Below are 19,322 nucleotides of genomic sequence, written 5' to 3'. Positions count from 1 at the left end.
ATGTACTCATTGAAAAAACTTATCAAGCGTCTTGATCTATCTCTATAGATCTTGATGCTCAATATGTAAGCAGCTTCACCGAGGTCTTTCTTTGAAAAACTCCTTTCAAACATTCCTTTATGCTTTGCAAAATAATTCTACATTATCTCCGATCAACAATATGTCATTCACATATACTTATCAGAAATGATGTAGTGCTCCCACTCACTTTCTTGTAAATACAGGCTTCACCGCAAGTCTGTATAAAACTATATGCTTTGATCAACTTATCTAAGCGTATATTCCAACTCCGAGATGCTTGCACCAGTCCATAGATGGATCGCTGGAGCTTGCATATTTTGTTAGTACCTTTAAGATTGACAAAACCTTCTGATTGCATCATATACAACTCTTCTTTAATAAATCCATTAAGGAATGCAGTTTTGTTTATCCATTTGCCAGATTTCATAAAATGCGGCAATTGTTAACATGATTCGGACAGACTTAAGCATAGGTACGAGTGAGAAACTCTCATCGTAGTCAACACCTTGAACTTGTCGAAAACCTTTTTGCGACAATTCTAGCTTTGTAGATAGTAACACTACTATCAGCGTCCGTCATCCTCTTGAAGATCCATTTAATCTCAATGGCTCGATGATCAATGGGCAAGTCAATCAAAGTCCATACTTTGTTCTCATACATGGATCTCATCTTAGATTTCATGGCCTCAAGCCATTTCGCGGAATCTAGGCTCATAATCGCTTCCTCATAGTTCGTAGGCTCGTCATGGTCAAGTAACATGACCTCCAAAACAGGATTACCGTACCACTCTGGTGCGGATCTCACTCTGGTTTACCTACGAGGTTCGGTAGCAACTTGATCTGAAGTTACATGATCATCATCATTAGCTTCCTCACTAATTTGTGTAGTAGTCACAGGAACAGATTTCTGTGATGAACTACTTTTCAATAAGGGAGCAGGTACAGTTACCTCATCATGTTCTACTTTCCTCCCACTCACTTCTTTCGAGAGAAACTCCTTCTCTAGAAAGGATCCATTCTCAGCAACGAATATCTTGCCTTCGGATCTGTGATAGAAGGTGTACCCAACATTTTCTGTTGGGTATCCTATGAAGACGCACTTCTCCGATATGGGTTTGAGCTTATCAGGTTGAAACTTTTTCACATAAGCATTGCAACCTCAAACTTTAAGAAACAACAGCTTAGGTTTCTTGCCAAACCATAGTTCATACGGTGTCGTCTCAACGGATTTAGATGGTGCCCTTTCTAACGTGAATGCAGTTGTCTCTAATGCATAACCCCAAAACGATAGTGGTAGATCAGTAAGAGACATCATAGATCGCACCATATCTAATAAATTACGGTATGACGTTCGGACACACCATTACACTGTGGTGTTCCAGGTGGCGTGAGTATGAAACTATTTCACATTGTTTTAACTGAAGGCCAAACTTGTTAACTCAAATATTTTACTTCTGCGATCATATCGTAGAAACTTTTATTTTCTTGTTATGATGATTCTCCACTTTACTCTGAAATACTTTGAACTTTTCAAATGTTTCAGACTTGTGTTTCATCAAGTAGATATACCCATATCTGCTCAAATCATCTGTGAAGGTCAGAAAATAATGATATCCGCCGCGAGCCTCAACACTCATCGGACCGCATACATCAGTATGTATTATTTCCAATAAGTCAATTGCTCGCTCCATTGTTCTGGAGAATGGAGTCTTAGTCATCTTGCCCATGAGGCATGGTTCGCAAGCATCAAGTGATTCATAATCAAGTGATTCCAAAAGTCCATCATCATGGAGTTTCTTCATGCGCTTTACACCAATATGACCTAAACGTCAGTGCCACAAATAAGTTGCACTATCATTATTAACTTTGCACATTTTGGTTTCAATATTATGAATATGTGTATCACTACGATCGAGATCCAACAAACCATTTTCATTGGGTGTGTAACCATATAAGGTTTTATTCATGTAAACAGAACAACAATTTATTCTCTTACTTAAATGAATAACCGTATTGCAATAACATGATCAAATCATATTCTTGCTCAACGCAAACACCAAATAAAACTTATTTAGGTTCAACACTAATCCCGAAAGTATAGGGAGTGTGCTATGATGATCATATCAATCTTGGAACCACTTCCAACACACATCGTCACTTCACCCTTAACTAGTCTCTGTTCATTCTGCAACTCCCGTTTCGAGTTACTACTCTTAGCAACTGAACCAGTATCAAATACCGAGGGGTTGCTACGAACACTAGTAAAATACACATCAATAATTTGTATATCAAATATACCTTTGTTCACTTTGCCATCGTTCTTATCTGCCAATTACTTGGGGTAGTTCCGCTTCCAGTGACCAGTCCCTTTGCAGTAGAAGCACTTAGTCTCAGGCTTAGGACTAGACTTGGGCTTCTTCACTTGAGCAGCAACTTGCTTGCCATTCTTCTTGAAGTTCCTCTTCTTCCCTTTGCCCTTTTCTTGAAACTAGTGGTCTTGTCTACCATCAACACTTGATATTTTTCTTGATTTCTACCTTCGTTGATTTCAGCATTACGAAGAGCTTGGGAATCGTTTCCATTATCCCTTGCATATCATAGTTCATCACGAAGTTCTACTAACTTGGTGATGGTGACTAGAGAATTCTGCCAATCACTATTTTATCTGGAAGATTAACTCCCACTTGATTCAAGCGATTGTAGTACCCAGAGAATCTGAGCACATGCTCACTAGTTGAGCGATTCTCCTCCATCTTTTAGCTATCGAACTTGTTGGAGACTTCATATCTCTCAACTCGGGTATTTGCTTGAAATATTAACTTCAACTCCTGGAACATCTCATATGGTCCATGACGTTCAAAACATTTTTGAAGTCCCGGTTCTAAGCCGTAAAGCATGGTGCACTAAACTATCAAGTAGTCATCACACCGAGCTTTTGTCAAACGTTCATAACGTCTGCATCTGCTCCTGCAATAGGTCTGTCACCTAGCGGTGCATCAAGGACATAATACTTCTGTGCAGCAATAAGGTTAATCCTCAGATCACGAATCCAATCTGCATCATTGCTACTAACATTTTTCAACATAGTTTTCTCTAGGAATATATAAAAATTAAACGGGGAGCAACATCGCAAGCTATTGATTTACAACATAGATATGCTAATACTACCAGGACTAAATTCATGATAAATTAAAGTTCAATTAATCATATTACTTAAGAACTCCCACTTAGATAGACATCCCTCTAATCCTCTAAGTGATCACATGATCCATATCAACTAAACCATGTCCGATCATCACGTGAGATGGAGTAGTATCAATGGTGAACATCAATATGTTGATCATATCTACTATATGATTCACGCTCGACCTTTCGGTCTCCGTGTTCTGAGGCCATATCTGTTATATGCTAGGCTCGTCAAGTTTAACCTGAGTATTCCGCGTGTGCAACTGTTTTGCACCCGTTGTATTTGAACGTAGAGCCTATCACACCCGATCATCACGTGGTGTCTCCGAACGAAGAACTTTCGTGACGGTGCATACTCAGGGAGAACACTTATACTTTGATAATTTAGTGAGGGATCATCTTATAATGCTACCGTCAATCAAAGCAAGATAAGATGCATAAAAGATAAACATCACATGCAATCAATATAAGTGATATGATATGGCCATCATCATCTTGTACTTGTGATCTCCATCTCCGAAGTACCGTCATGACCACCATCGTCACCGGCGCGACACCTTGATATCCATCGTAGCATCATTGTCTTCTGGCCAATCTTATGCTTCCATGACTATCGCTACCGCTTAGTGATAAAGTAAAGCATTACAACGCGATTGTATTGCATACAATAAAGCGACAACCATATGGCTCCTGCCAGTTGCCGATAACTCAGTTACAAAACATGATCATCCCATACAATAAAATTTAGCATCATGTATTGACCATATCACATCACAACATGCAATGCAAAAACAAGTTAGACATCCTCTACTTTGTTGTTGCAAGTTTTACGTGGCTGCTACGGGCTTAGCAAGAACCGTTCTTACCTACGCATCAAAACCACAACAATAGTTTGTCAAGTTGGTGTTGTTTTAACCTTCGCAAGGACCGGGCGTAGCCACACTTGGTTCAACTAAAGTTGGAGAAACTGACACCCGCCAGCCACCTGTGTGCAAAGCACGTCAGTAGAACCAGTCTCGCGTAAGCGTACGCGTAATGTCGGTCCGGGCCGCTTCATCCAACAATCCCGCCGAACCAAAGTATGACATGCTGGTAAGAAGTATGACTTATATCGCCCACAACTCACTTGTGTTCTACTCGTGCATAAGATCAACGCATAAAACCTAGGCTCGGATGCCACTGTTGGGGAACGTAGTAATTTCAAAAAATTCCTACGCATACGCAAGATCATGGTGATGCATAGCAACGAGAGGGGAGAGTGTTATCTACGTACCCTCGTAGACCAGCAACGGAAGCGTTGACACAACATAGAGGAAGTAGTTGTACGTCTTCCCGATCCGACCGATCCAAGTACCGAACGTACGGCACCTTCGAGTTCTGCACACGTTCAACTCGGTGACGTCCCTCGAGCTTCGATCCAGCAAAGTGTTGAGGGAGAGTTTCGCCAGCACGACGGCGTGATGACGGTGATGATGTTCTACCAACGCAGGGCTTCGCCTAAGCACCGCTACGATATGACCGAGGTGGAATATGGTGGAAGGGGGCACCGCACACGGCTAAGGAATGATCACGAAGATCAACTTGTGTGTCATGGGGTGCCCCCTTGCCCCCGTATATAAAGGAGGGAGAGGGGGAGGTGCGGCCAGCCCAAGGGGTGCGCCTGGAGGAGTCCTACTCCCACCGTGAGTAGTACTCCCCCCTCTTGCCTTGTTGGAAAAGGAAGGGGGAAGGGAGAAAGAGGAAAGGGGGGCGCCGCCGCCCCTTCCTTGTCCTATTTGGACTAGGGAGGAGGGGGCGCGTGCCCTGCCCTGGCCGGCCCTCCTCTTCTCCCTTAGGGCCCATGTAGGCCCAATAACCCCCCCGGGGGGGGGGGGTCCGGTAACCCCCCGGTACTGCGGTAAAATCCCGATTTCACCCGGAACGTTTCCGATATCCAAATATAGGCTTCCAATATATCAATCTTTATGTCTCGACCATTTCGAGACTCCTCCTCATGTCCGTGATCACATCCGGGACACCGAACAACCTTCGGTACATCAAAACACAAAAACCCTAATTACGATCGTCACCGAACTTTAAGCGTGCGGACCCTACGGGTTCGAGAACTATGTAGACATGACAGATACATGTCTCCGGTCAGTAACCAATAGCGGAACCTGGATGCTCATATTGGCTCCTACATATTCTACGAAGATCTTTATCGGTCAGACCGCATAACAATATATGTTGTTCCCTTTGTCATCGGTATGTTACTTGCCCGAGATTCGATCGTCGGTATCTCAATACCTAGTTCAATCTCGTTACCGGCAAGTCTCTTTACTCGTTCTATAATACATCATACCGCAACTAACTTATTAGTTGCAGTGCTTGCAAGGCTTGAGTGATGTGCATTACCGAGAGGGCCCAGAGATACCTCTCCGACAATCGGAGTGACAAATCCTAATCTTGAAATACGCCAACCCAACAAATACCTTCGGAGAAACCTGTAGAGCACCTTTATAATCACCCAGTTACGTTGTGATGTTTGGTAGCATACAAAGTGTTCCTCCGGTAAATGGGAGTTGCATAATCTCATAGTCATAGGAACATATATAAGTTATGAAGAAAGCAATAGCAACAAACTAAATGATCAAGTGCTAAGCTAATGGAATGGGTCAAGTCAATCACATAATTCTCCTAATGATGTGATCCCGTTAACCAAATGACAACTCATGTCTATGGTTAGGAAACATAACCATCTTTGATCAACGAGCTAGTCAAGTAGAGGCATACTAGTGACATATTGTTTGTCTATGTATTCACCCATGTATTATGTTTCCGGTTAATACAATTCTAGCATGAATAATAAACATTTATCATGATATAAGGAAATAAATAATAACTTTATTATTGCCTCTAGGGCATATTTCCTTCAGTTCTTAGTCATGTACTATAAATAACAAATTGAACATTTTATGAGGAAGCTAAATATAACTGTAACAACATAGTGATAGTGTTTGGATGACATCAAATTGATACTAACATGTGTGTACATGCACAAATTTAGTAACATAGAACTAAGGCCCTCCACTATGTATCTGGTGCTAAAATTCTTAAAAGTATGCCACATATACATCAATGCCAGATGAAAATCTTTTGGCACCCCTCTCACAATGTAGATAATTTGGCACTGGTGAAAGACTGGCCCACATCTAGCAAAATAATCCACTGAAGTACTAGTCTTCCTCTCACACGAACACTTACCATCTAGTCTGCATGCAAGATATGAATTATTTATTGCCGCATTGAATTTGGCATCGGAGCAGCACTTGCTTCGGTTCCCACAATTTTTCTTGAGGCACCAGCCGGGCAATGGAGGGCAGCGATGCCAAATGAATCAAAAGTGAATATGGCACCAATTTTGGCCTATATAGTGGAAGGCCTAATAGCACTAAGGCCGTCCACTATGTATGACAAAACCGGTGTCAAAACAACTATTGATACATTTGGCACTAGTGCCTTGCACTGCCGAGCCAATGCCAGAGGAAAAATTTAGGGAACTGGACTCCGGAGCACCTAGTTGCTCTGATGCCCAATTCCTTCATGACATAAAGTTTTAGTATTTTACTGCTTGGCTGCTTGGATGTGTGTATCAAAGTTGTCTGCACAAACTACTGAAGCAGTGCCAAATAATTTTCTAATGGCATCACTGATGAGATGGCAACATTTTTAGATACTAGGTAGAAACTGTGACACTTTCTTAACCACATCCAAAATAACATAGCACGGTGATAGTGTCTGAATCACATCTAACAAATGATTTGTAACAACGAAAGTGGGGCTAACCTTCTCTGCACATGCCAGAAACTTCGTCCCACTATCCACAGATTCAGACACAACTAACTTCACGCATGGAGATGATGGTGACAACGAGCAGGCAGATCTTCAGCCACCCCGCTCCATTCGTTGCAAGTGATGGTCCTAGGGAGCTACAAGAGGAAGAAATTACTCAAGTTAGCCACCGAGTTAAAATCCTTCATTCCAAATCATAACCCAAGAGAGAGAAGAGAGGCATAACCAGGTGGTGAAAGAGTCATCATCGAAGGAGAAACCGCTGGAGAGGTCATTGAAGAAAACCATGGCGACCGCGGCAGTCGGATGCGAGACGTCGAGAGCGAGGAAGCAGCTATAGCTTGGGAAGGAAGGAAGGAGGAAATATGTGAGGACCGGATTTTCGTGGTATTAATTTCCCCAAAGCGGCCCTTGTGCTCACCAGCCCCAGGATTACTGTTAGCTGATGAGGCACCAACTTGTTACAGAAACTCCAAGCAAAATACAAGATATGTAGTACAAGACCATTCTGGCCTATGAGTACAACGAATGGTTTCTAGTGGTTGATGGCGGAAGTGGTTTGCGGGTCATCAGTGTCTATGGGACTCCATTTCCTATAGGAACAGCTGACCAGGATAACTCCTATCTTCGCGAGGCTGCTATCTCCATTGCGTAGGTTCCGGGGCTGTCATCGTAACGCTCCTTTCCATGAAAGAAATCTGGCCAAGATAATAGCCAGGACAAGCCAGTGAGTACTTTGAATGTACTCGCAAACATCATGAACACTGGTATAATAAATCAAAAGATAATCATGCTCTGAAACATGCCATGATCACTACGTTAGTCATAAATGAAACTCATGATGCATGCAAGCAGCTCAATCATGTCAAATATGAATATGCAATCAGGGAGTAAAAATAGAGTGCACCGATCGGGTGTCTGAAGCGACGCTTCGAAAGGATAATAATATAAAGCCTGCCTCAGTCGGGCGTCTGAGCGACACCACATAAAGGGCTTATAAATAATTGAAATAACAAGCATGCCACAGTCGGGTGTCTGAGCGACACCACATAAAGGGCTTATAAATAATTGAAATAACAAGCATGCCACAGTCGGGCGTCTAAGCGACACCACATAAAGGGCTTATAAATAATTGAAATAACAAGCATGCCACAGTCGGGCGTCTGAGTGACACCACATAAAGGGCTTATAAATAATTGAAATAACAAGCATGCCACAGTCAGGCATCTCAGCGACATCGCATAAAGGGCTTATATATAAAAATAATCACAGTGAATATATAGGAGGTAGAACTGTCCCAGGGGTACTCATTAATTTCAAATAATACAAATGATTAGTCCACAATAATAATCATAATCATCATATGTCATAGGTCATAATCAATGTCCTGGTTTAGTAGTTTCTCCTCCGAAGACCGACACTAAGACCGACACTTGACCCATCCCAGACTGTAGTCCTTAACCATGGACACGGCTATTCGAATAGGTATAATCTCTCCAGAGGGTGTACTCTTTACCCACGAGTAACGGATTCTTTTAGTCCATCGGGACTAATTCCGTCTACGGTCTTTTAATTGAAAACCCACCTAACCGCACACACCAGCCAAACTCACCAGTGTCTGGAATCACCCTTGACACCCGTTAAGCAAAACTCTAAGTGGGGAGGCTACAACCTCGACTTAGCATGGGATCACAAAATTTATACCGCGCGCAAACTGGGGGAGCTACCCCCTTCGGCTACAACCGAAAACACCCATGCCCCCGGACCAGGTGGCATGCCTACCGGAGGCCTCCGGTATCTTCCACCATGGCCTCTCTGTATGGTGTGTGCTAGGAAAGGGGTTAACAACTTACTGAACCGTACCCTACCTGTGGCAGGGACAAGTGGTAGTACGAAACAAGTATGAGGGTTACCGGAACAAGACTCGATCTATGTTCGACTCAGGAGGTTTAAGTATTTCCTGCATGGTTAGCATAACAAATATGTTTCAACCAACAGACAAAGTCACCACTCGTCATGCCTCACTTTGCCGTACCGGACACAACCGTCTCAACGAAGACCGGAGACAAGCTCGTGTCTACCCAAGACAGAGGCTCTCCCGAATTCCTCCCGGTAGGCAAGAAAGTTATACGAGGGTGTCTACTATCACAATATATCGAATGCCAACAACACAGAATTCAGCAATATGCACTTATGAGTATAATCATATCATCACATGAAATAACGAAAACTTCATGTCGAGGTGGTGTTGCGATCGTATCAAACAACACACAATAATATTATGCCAGGGTTCAAAAATGCTTGCCTTCAAGGTGTGGAGAGGTGAGGTGCTCTCCAAAACTTTTGAAAGTTTTCTTCTCCCTCTCCAAATTCCTATTTTAAATAAATTTAAATTAACACATACTTTAAAAACAGTACAAAAAAGGTTGTTTGGAAAATTTTGAAATAAATATGAAAATAAACTAGACCAAATTTGAGGAACAACAGAAAAAGAATCAAGTCATTTGGACTTATATTTAAAAAGATAAGCCCAGTCAAAGTTTAGTCAAAGTTCTGTTTTTAAATAAAACAGAAAAAGGAAAACGATTCGCCTGGAATACGTCTTCTGTGAGTGGTCGCGTACTTACCCGAAATACGCTTCCACCAGAGGAAAGCACATCGGACGGGTTGCGCCACTAGTGGCTTGGGTTTGCTCACTGACAGGTGGTCCCCACCTGTCGGGTTCATCTTCTCCCCCCCCCCCCCCGTGCGCGCCTCGACAGAGACAGGGGCCATTTCCAATGGTGATCCCCGGCGACACAAGTCACCATTCGACGTGCTCGCGATATGGGGGTGATCGGGAGGAGGCACCGCATCCACCTGCAGTGGTTAGGGGTGCGGGGAAGCTTGAGGGTGAGAGCACCTTCCTCCATGGCGGACTGGAAGCTTCGGGAGGGAGTGGAGCTTTGCACACCTCGACTCCCAGGCAAAATTGGATGCTGGAAAGGGTCCTCAGGGTCATGATGGAGCTAATGGTGGTGATAGGGCAGAGGGAGCGGCTCTGGTGGTGTCGGGATGAACAGACGGGCGATGGTGAGCGTCTCGGCCAGAGGTGAAGGAGATGGCCTCTGCGGGTCAATTTGATGCGCGGGATTGGTCTAAGGGAAATATACGATGCTACCTGTGGCTGATAGAGCGAGGGGGGTTCGTTTTATAGGCGCCAGAGGTCGGTTTGTCGGCTGCCCGAGGATAAGTACGACGGCGGCGGCACTATTGCAGAGCAGGGGAGGTGGGGGCTGGCTGGCAGGGCTTGCAGAGGTAGGCAACGGGGTTGTGGATGAGCTCGGCGGGCGGAGGTACTCGGGGACGCGCCAGGTGGCCCGTACGGCACCGACCATAGCAGGCGGCGATGGCGGCTAGCTTCTGGCTTGCCGGAGACGTGGCGAGGGGCTGTGGTGCTCGTGAGGGGGTACAGGTCGAGGCTTGGCCCTACGCTGCGAGCGACAGAGGGTTAGGAGGCACGGAGTAAGCGCGACGCGGCTGCTCGGGTGTGTGGCTGCAGTTGGCGCGCTCTGGGCGTGCCCAGTGCACGCCCACCAACTACTCGGCGAAATGCCATGGCACCCCAGAGGGCTTGGATGATACTGCAAGTTACCAGACTAGTTAGGGTGGTTACTAAACCTCTAGTGGACAAGCTGGCTAGGAAAGTAAAGCAACTCTATAATGCTAACTAAAATCTATGCCAAAACAGTTCATGCACTCCAACTGTTCGACGAAATGCTAGGGGCATCTAGAAGGTTTTGCAAGTGACCAAAGTTTCCAGATCAGAGTCTCTTTAGGTACTAGATGGCATGGTTGGTTTGGGAAAAATCAAAACTTGATAGTGCAAGTTTTTGAGAAAGCCAAATCTGGACAGAAAGATAAGGGTATTTTTGCATGCACGTAAAATCCTCCAATGGGTCCACTCTCCTGGACTTAAGGGTTTTGTAGGGTGGTCTAAAAGCAGGAAAAAGAATCATGGGTAAAAGAGTAAGTAAAAATATGGTTGCAGTACAAATCACCAAGCTGGACCAGAATGAAGATGGGGTTGATTTACTCAAATTTTTTAAAGAACATCAGTGGATTTTTGCATAAAGTTGAATTATATACTGCTACTGATATCCCATAATTTTGGTGGAAGCTTTAAATAAATATTTAAATAGGTTGTAGTGCAAAATTGCCAACTGGACCAGATTTGAAAATTTTGGTGTAGAGCTCAAAATATCCAATGAATAAAAGATGTTTTTTCATAAAAGTGATTTAAAAACATCACATGACATCCCCAAATTTTGGTTGGAATTTTAAATAAATTTATCAAAGGGTTGTAGTTCAAATGGTACCCTAAAACCATGGGAGACCATTTTTAAAGAAATAAAGATCAGGAAAATAATTATATAATTAATTCCTCTGATAAAAAGAAAAGTTTTCTTGAGAGGGTATACAAGTCCAACAAAACATTTGGAAAGTTTTCACTTGGGGTAAAAACTCCATACTAACCAAGAAAAGAATGGTTCTGAAATCAAAAGGAAATCCAGAAAATAAAAATTGTATTTCCTGGCAAAATTTTAATTAATTTAAAACAAGGTCAAAAATTTTGGGGTGTCACAACAGGGGAAATGTGACTTGTGGTCAGGGAGAAAAGGGGGTGGGGAGGGGGGATTTAGATATTTCGGTAGTAGGCAAAAAATTCAAATGGTGGAGGGAAACTTTGCGCACGGTGCTGCCGGACACCATTCACTTTGAACGAATGTCTGCATCGCAAATGATTCTTCTGCTTTACGCACATGCGATGAGTTTGATCACTCAAAGTTTGGTGGAAATTTCCTTGGTTACTATCCTTATCCACGTCATTGCATAATTTAACATCGCTTGCTAATTTGGGAACACAAAAGAGCCTATAGCACATAGACCACACTTATCGAATTGAGCAATTTTAGTAACTAAATAGAGCCAGTTGACCTAAACATTTCTCTAACAAAAGACCAATGTTATAAACAAAGGCTAAGTATGCATAATTTTAACAAAGACGCCGCTGTGCCGCCCTATGACTCGCCGGTGTAAGATGAGACGTCGATCACTAGTCCTGGCAACATGTCGTTGTTAGTGGACTCCGCGTCCCCTCGGCTAAAGTCGACCGCGTCGTCCTCGTCCTCAGCGTCACCCTCAAGGTTGTAGTACTTGAAGTAGTGGCTGCGCCAGAGCTCGCGTTGGTACTCCATCGCCGATTTCTCGACGGACAGGCTCTTCTCTACCTCGTCCTCAGCCATGCGCAACTCCTCCTCCTGGCGCTCCTCGATCTCCGCCGCCTCCTGCATCTCCAGCTCCCGCTCGGAGATCTCATGAGGAAGCAGGTGCTCCATGGCCTCCGCTGCTTTTCGGACATGGGTTGCACGTTGGATTCCGAGGTGGCCTGGAATATCTTGGCGCGTGCGTCCTCGATCTTGGCGTGGATGGCCTCGACCCAGGCCTGGGCGACATTGGTGGCACGGACGGCAGCTCGAGTGCTCTCAGCGTTTGCAGCCGCCATCATAAGCTGCTGCTGCCGTCTCGGCTGCTGCAGCTGCCTTGTCGGCTGTCCCAGACGCCCTCTCGGCGTAGGCGGCGGCGCTCGGGGAGGACGCGGACACCGTACGGGCCCTCACGAAGCGTTTCCACGGTGCTATTCTTTGCAAGAAGGGGTTGCGGGAATGGGGATCGGCGATTCGTGGATTCGGGGTGACCAACACTAGAGCAGACAAAGCCGGCGAGTGATACGTCGATTTTGCATCATGTTTTTATCTTGATATTTATTGCATTATGGGTTGTTATTTCACTTTAAGATACAATTCGTATGTCTTTTCTCTCTTATTTTACAAGGTTTACATGAAGAGGGATAATGTCGGCAGCTGGAATTCTGTACCGGAAAGGAGCAAATCTGAGATACCTATTCTGAACAACTCCAAATGTCCTAAAACTTCAGGAAGAATTTTTTTTCGAATATATAAAAAATATTGTGCGAAGAAATAACAGAAGGAGACCCACCAAGTAGCCACAAGCCTAGAGGGCGCGCCCTACCCCCCAGGGCGCGCCTCCCAAGCTTGTGGGCCCCCTAGGCAGCCCCCGGTGTCCATCTTCTGCTATATGGAGGGCTTTGACCTAGAAAAAAATTATAAGGAAGCTTTTGGGACGAAGTGCCGCCGTCTCGAGGCGGAACCTGGGCAGAACCAATTTAGGGCTCTAGCAGAGCGATTCTGCGAGGGAAACTTCCCTCCAGGAGGGGGAAAACAGAGCCATCATCATCACTAACGATCCTCCCATCATGGGAGGGTCAATCTTCATCAACACCATCTCTTGTTAAACCCTAGTTCATCTCTTGTATTCAATCTTTGCCTCAAAACCTCAGATTGGTACTTGTGGGTTGCTAGTAGTGTTGATTACTCTTCCTGGTTGATGCTAGTTCGTTTATTTGGTGGAAGATCATATGTTCAGATCCTTAATGATATTAAATACCCCTCTGATCTTGAACATGAACATGCTTTGTGAGTAGTTACATTTGTTCCTCGGGACATGGGAGAAGTCTTGTTATAAGTAATCATGTGAATTTGGTATTCGTTTGATATTTTGATGAGATGTATGTTGTCTTTCCTCTAGTGGTGTTATGTGAATGTAGACTACATGACACTTCATCATGATTTGGTCCTAGGGGAAGGCATTGGGAAGTAATAAGTATATGATGGGTTGCTAGAGCGACAGAAGCTTAAACCCTAGTTTATGCATTGCTTCATAAGGGTTTGATTTGGATCCACATGTTTCATGCTATGGTTAGATTTACCTTAATTCTTCTTTTGTAGCTGCAGATGCTTGCGAGAGGGGTTAATCATAAGTGGGAGGCTTGTCCAAGTAAGGACAACACCCAAGCACCGGTCCACCCACATATCAAATTATCAAAGTAACAAAAATGAATAATATGAGCATGATGAAAACTAGCTTGATGATAATTTCCATGTGTCCCCGGGAGCGCTTTGCTTTATATAAGAGTTCGTCTAGGCTTATCCTTTGCTACAAAAATGACTGGGCCACCTTGATGCACCTTTGTTACATTTGTTACTTGTTACCCATTATGAATTATCTTACTACCAAACTATCTGGTACCGATAATTTCAGCGCGTGGGGAAAATACCTTGCTGAAAACCGCTTGTCATTTCCTTCTGCTCCTCGTTGAGTTTGACACTCTTACTTATCGAAAGGACTATGATTGATCACTATACGTGTGGGTCATCAAGACTCATTTCTGGCGCCGTTATCGGGAAGTGAAGCGCCTTTGGTAAGTGGAATTTCGTAAGGAAACATTTATATTGTTTGTTGAAACTTATTGTCACTTGTCACTATGGAAAATAATCCTTTGAGGAGCTTGTTTGGGGTATCCTAGACCAGGAGAACAAAGAGTTTCTCCGCAACCTGCTGCACCTACTAAAAATATTCATTATGAAATTCCTTTGGGTATGATAGAGAAACTGCTAGCTAATCCTTATGCAGGAGATGGAATGCTACTACCTCTTGAGCACTGCGTTGGTTTTCCCCAAAGAGGAAGGGATGATGCAGCAAAGTAGCATAAGTATTTCCCTCAGTTTTTTAGAACCAAGGTATCAATCCAGTAGGAGGCTACGCGCGAGTCCCTTGTACCTGCACAAAACAAATAAATCCTTGCAACCAACGTGAATAGGGGTTGTCAATCCCTACACGGCCACTTGCGAGAGTGAGATCTGATAGATGTGATAAGATAATATTTTTGATATTTTTGTAATAAACATGCAAAGTAAAATAAAGGCAAAGTAAAGAGCAAAGGAAATAACTAAGTAGTAGGAGATTAATATGATAAAGATAGACCCGGGGGCCATAGGTTTCACTAGTGGAATCTCTCGAGAGCATAGGTATTCTACGGTGGGTGAACAAATTACTGTTGAGCAATTGACAGAATTGAGCATAGTTATGAGAATATCTAGGTATGATCATGTATATAGGCATCACGTCCGAGACAAGTAGACCGACTCCTGCCTGCATCTACTACTATTACTCCACTCATCGCCCGCTATCCAGCATGCATCTAGAGTATTAAGTTAAAAACAGAGTAACGCCTTAAGCAAGATGACATGATGTAGAGGGATAAACTCATGCAATATGATGAAAACCCCATCTTGTTATCCTCGATGGCAACAATACAATACGTGCCTTGCTGCCCCTACTGTCACTGGGAAAGGACACCGCAAGATTGAACCCAAAGCTAAGCACTTCTCCCACTGCAAGAAAGATCAATCTAGTAGGCCGAACCAAACTGATAATTCGAAGAGACTTGCAAAGATAACCAATCATACATAAAAGAATTCAGAGAAGATTCAAATATTGTTCATATATAGACTTGATCATAAACCCACAATTCATCGGTCTCAACAAACACACCGCAAAAAGAAGATTACATCGAATAGTTCTCCACAAGAGACGAGGAGAACATTGTATTGAGATCCAAAATGAGAGAAGAAGCCATCTAGCTAATAACTATGGACCCGTAGGTCTGAGGTAAACTACTCAAACTTCATTGGAGGAGCTATGGTGTTGATGTAGAAGCCCTCCGTGATCGATGCCCCCTCCGGCGGAGCTTCGGAACAGGCCCCAAGATGGGATCTCGTGGATACAGAAAGTTGCGGCGGTGGGATTAGGTTTTTGGCTCTGTATCTGATCGTTTGGGGGTACGTAGGTATATATAGGAGGAAGGAGTACGTCGGTGGAGCAACAGGGGGCCCACGAGGGTGGAGGGCGCGCTTGGTGGGGGTGGGCGCTCCCCCTACCTCGTGGCCTCCTCTTTTGTGTCTTGATGTAGGGTCCAAGTCTCCCGGGTCTTGTGTGACGCCCCCGATTCAATCGTACACTAATCATAAATGCAAATGTGTACGATCAATATCAGGGACTCACGGGAAGATATCACAACACAACTCTACAAATAAAATAAGTCATACAAGCATCATATTACAAGCCAGGGGCCTCGAGGGCTCGAATACAAGAGCTCGATCATAGACAAGTCAGCGGAAGCAACAATATCTGAGTACAGACATAAGTTAAACAAGTTTGCCTTAAGAAGGCTAGCACAAACTGGGATACAGATCGAAAGAGGCGCAGGCCTCCTGCCTGGGATCCTCCTAAACTACTCTTGGTCGTCGTCAGCGGGTTGCACGTAGTAGTAGGCACCTCCCGAGTAGTAGTAGTCGTCATCTGGCTCCTGGGATCCATCGTCTGGTCGCAGAAATCGGGTATAGGAAGGGGGAAAGAGAGCAAAGCAACCGTGAGTACTCATCCAAAGTACTCCCAAGCAACGAGCTACACTACATATGTATGCATTGGTATCAACTAGAATAAGGCTATCATATGTGGATTGAACTGTAGAATGCCGGAATAAGAGGAGGATAGCTAGTCCTTTCGAAGACTACGCTTCTGGTAACCTCCATCTTGCAGCAGGAGAAGAGAGTAGATGGTAAGTTCACCAAGTAGCACCGCATAGCAAATTCCTAACCGATGATCCTCTCTTCGTCGCCCTGTGAGAGAGCGGTCACCGGTTGTATCTGGCACTTAGAAGGGTGTGTTTTATTAAGTATCCGGTTCTAGTTGTCATAAGGTCAAGATACAACTCCGGGTCGTCCTTTTACCGAGGGACACGACTATTCGAATAGATCAACTTCCCTGCAGGGGTGCACCACATAACCCAACACGCTCAATCCCATTTGGACGGACACACTTTCCTGGGTCATGCCCAGCCTCGGAAGATCAACACATCGCATCCCTACCTAGGCACAACATAGAGGTCAGCACGCCAGTCTAAATCCTATGGCGCAGGGGTCTGGGCCCATCGCCCTTTGCACACCTGCATGTTGCGAACGCGGCTGGAGAGCAGACCTAGCAACCTCCATTACAAAGGAAGTTGCGTTACACGGTCCAACCCGACACACGCCACTCAGTCGCTGACGTCACGAAGGCTTCGGTTGATACCATGACGTCGAGTGCCCATAACTGTCCCCGCATAGATGGTTAGTGCGTATAGGCCAGTAGCCAGACTCAGATCAAATACCAAGATCTCGTTAAGCGTGTTATTTTGAAATAACCACAGACGCCGACCAGGGCCAGGCCCACCTCTCTCCTAGGTGGTCTCAACCTGCCCTATTGCTCCGCCATAGTGTAACCGTCGGGGGCCTTCGGGAACTCAGGCCCACCTCTACCGGGATGGAGCCACCTGCCCCTTCAGCCCCCAACATCGGAATCACTCACGGGTACTCCTATGAGCCGACCCGTCTTTAGTCACCAACTGTATAGCATGTATTTATGTATAAGTATATACCCGTGATCACCTCCCGAGAGTGATCACGGCCCAATAGTATAGCATGGCAGGCGGACAAGAAAGTATGGCCACTGATGATAAACTAGCATCCTATACTAAGCATTAGGATTGCACGTAAAGGTAACAACAGTAGTAGCAAGGACAGGCTATGCATCAGAATAGGATTAACGGGAAGCAGTAACATGCTACACTACTCTAATGCAAGAACTATAGAGAAGAGTAGGCGATATCTGGTGATCAAGGGGGGGGGCTTGCCTGGTTGCTCTGGCAAGAGAGAGGGGTCGTCAACACCGTAGTCGTACTGGGTAGCAGCGGCGTCGGTCTCAGTGTCTAGCGAGAGACGAGGGGGAGAAACAATAAATATAATGCAAACAAATGCATGACGATGCATGACATGGCAAAGCGTGATGCTAGGTGTGCCCTAACGCGGTACGAGGTGGTACCGATGAAGGGGGGAAACATCCGGGAAAGTATCCCCGGTGTTTCGCGTTTTCGGGCAGAGGAGCCGGAGGGGGGAAAGTTGCGTGTTCTCTATACTAGGGATGAGTGGCGGACGAACGGGCTGCGTATCCGGATTTGTCTTGTCGTTCTGAGCAACTTTCATGTTGAAAATATTTTAATCCGAGTTACGGATTAAAAGATATGATTTTCTAAAGATTTTATTAATTTTCTGGAATTTAATTAATTATTTAAATTAATTTGAAAATGGATTGATGACATCAGCATGATGTCATGCTGACATCAGCAGTTAACAGAGTTGACTGGTCAACCTAACCAATGGGTCCAGTGGGACCCACCTGTCATACACTGTTTAGACTTAATTAGGGTTTAGGCTAAACAAACTACTGTTTAATTAAAATAACAGATTAATTAGATTAATTAACTAGGATTAATTAACTTAATTAATTAATTTTATTTATTATTTATTTTTATTTATTTATTTATTTGTTTATTTAAATCCTTTTTTTGGAAACGTTCTGTGGGGTGGGGCCCTCGTGTCATAGGCCTAGAAGGCCTAACGGGTGACGGGCGTAGCGGCAAGTAGGTGCTAGGCGCCGGGTGCCAGCCCAACTGGCACCCGCCCGATCCAGCCGCAGCACCGAGCGGCACGACGCGCTGACTAGAGAGGGCGAGGCCCGGCGAGGCAGGGCCCAGGTGGGGCGCGGCAGGCGAAGGCGGGGCACGGCAGCGGCGGTGGTGACGAGCACGAGCAGAGGCGTGGGCAAGGCGCTGGAGAGCAGCAGCACTGGCCAGCAAGGTAGGGACGGCCACGCCGGAGCAGGGGCGGCCATGGCGGACGCGAGCGGGGATGGAGGCAAAGCGCCGTCAGCAGGGCGGCAGGCGACTACGGCAGTGGCGCGGCAAGTGCGGACGGGGTGGGAAGGGAACGCGCGGGCGGCGCGGCTGGGAAGCACACCCGCGGGCCGCGGTGCAGTAGTTGCAGCAGTAGGGGCGGCGTGGTCGGGCGGGCAAGCGAGCCAGGGGCGCGCTCTTCGGTGCGAGCAGGCACAGTCGAACGCGGGCACGTGAGCGGGGCATAGGGGGCGCGCACATCGGAGTGGACGCGGCCGCGGTGAGCGAGGAGGCAGGGAGATCCGGGACACGGGCGGCGCACGGGTGCGCGCGTGCGGTGGTCGTGGCGACGAGCGTGAGGCGCGCGCAGCGCTGGCAGTCGATGCCGCGCGTGGGAGAGGGGAGGGAGTGAGGCTCACGGCGGGTCGCAGGGCACAGGCAGCAGGGTTCGAGGCGGGAGCTGGGGACGACGCGGACGTAGGGGACGCAGTCCGTTGTGGAGGAGGAGGCAGCCCGGCGGGGGGAACGCTCCGGCGAGGCCCGAGGAGCTCTGGGCGGCGGCGACGACGGGTGTTGACGAGGCGGCGGGGTCGTGCCCCGATCCGATCTGGATT

This window comes from Triticum aestivum, chromosome 3A (genome assembly GCF_018294505.1).
Source record: "Triticum aestivum cultivar Chinese Spring chromosome 3A, IWGSC CS RefSeq v2.1, whole genome shotgun sequence".
Lineage (NCBI taxonomy): Eukaryota > Viridiplantae > Streptophyta > Magnoliopsida > Poales > Poaceae > Triticum > Triticum aestivum.
Note: the sequence above shows the minus strand (reverse complement) of the source record.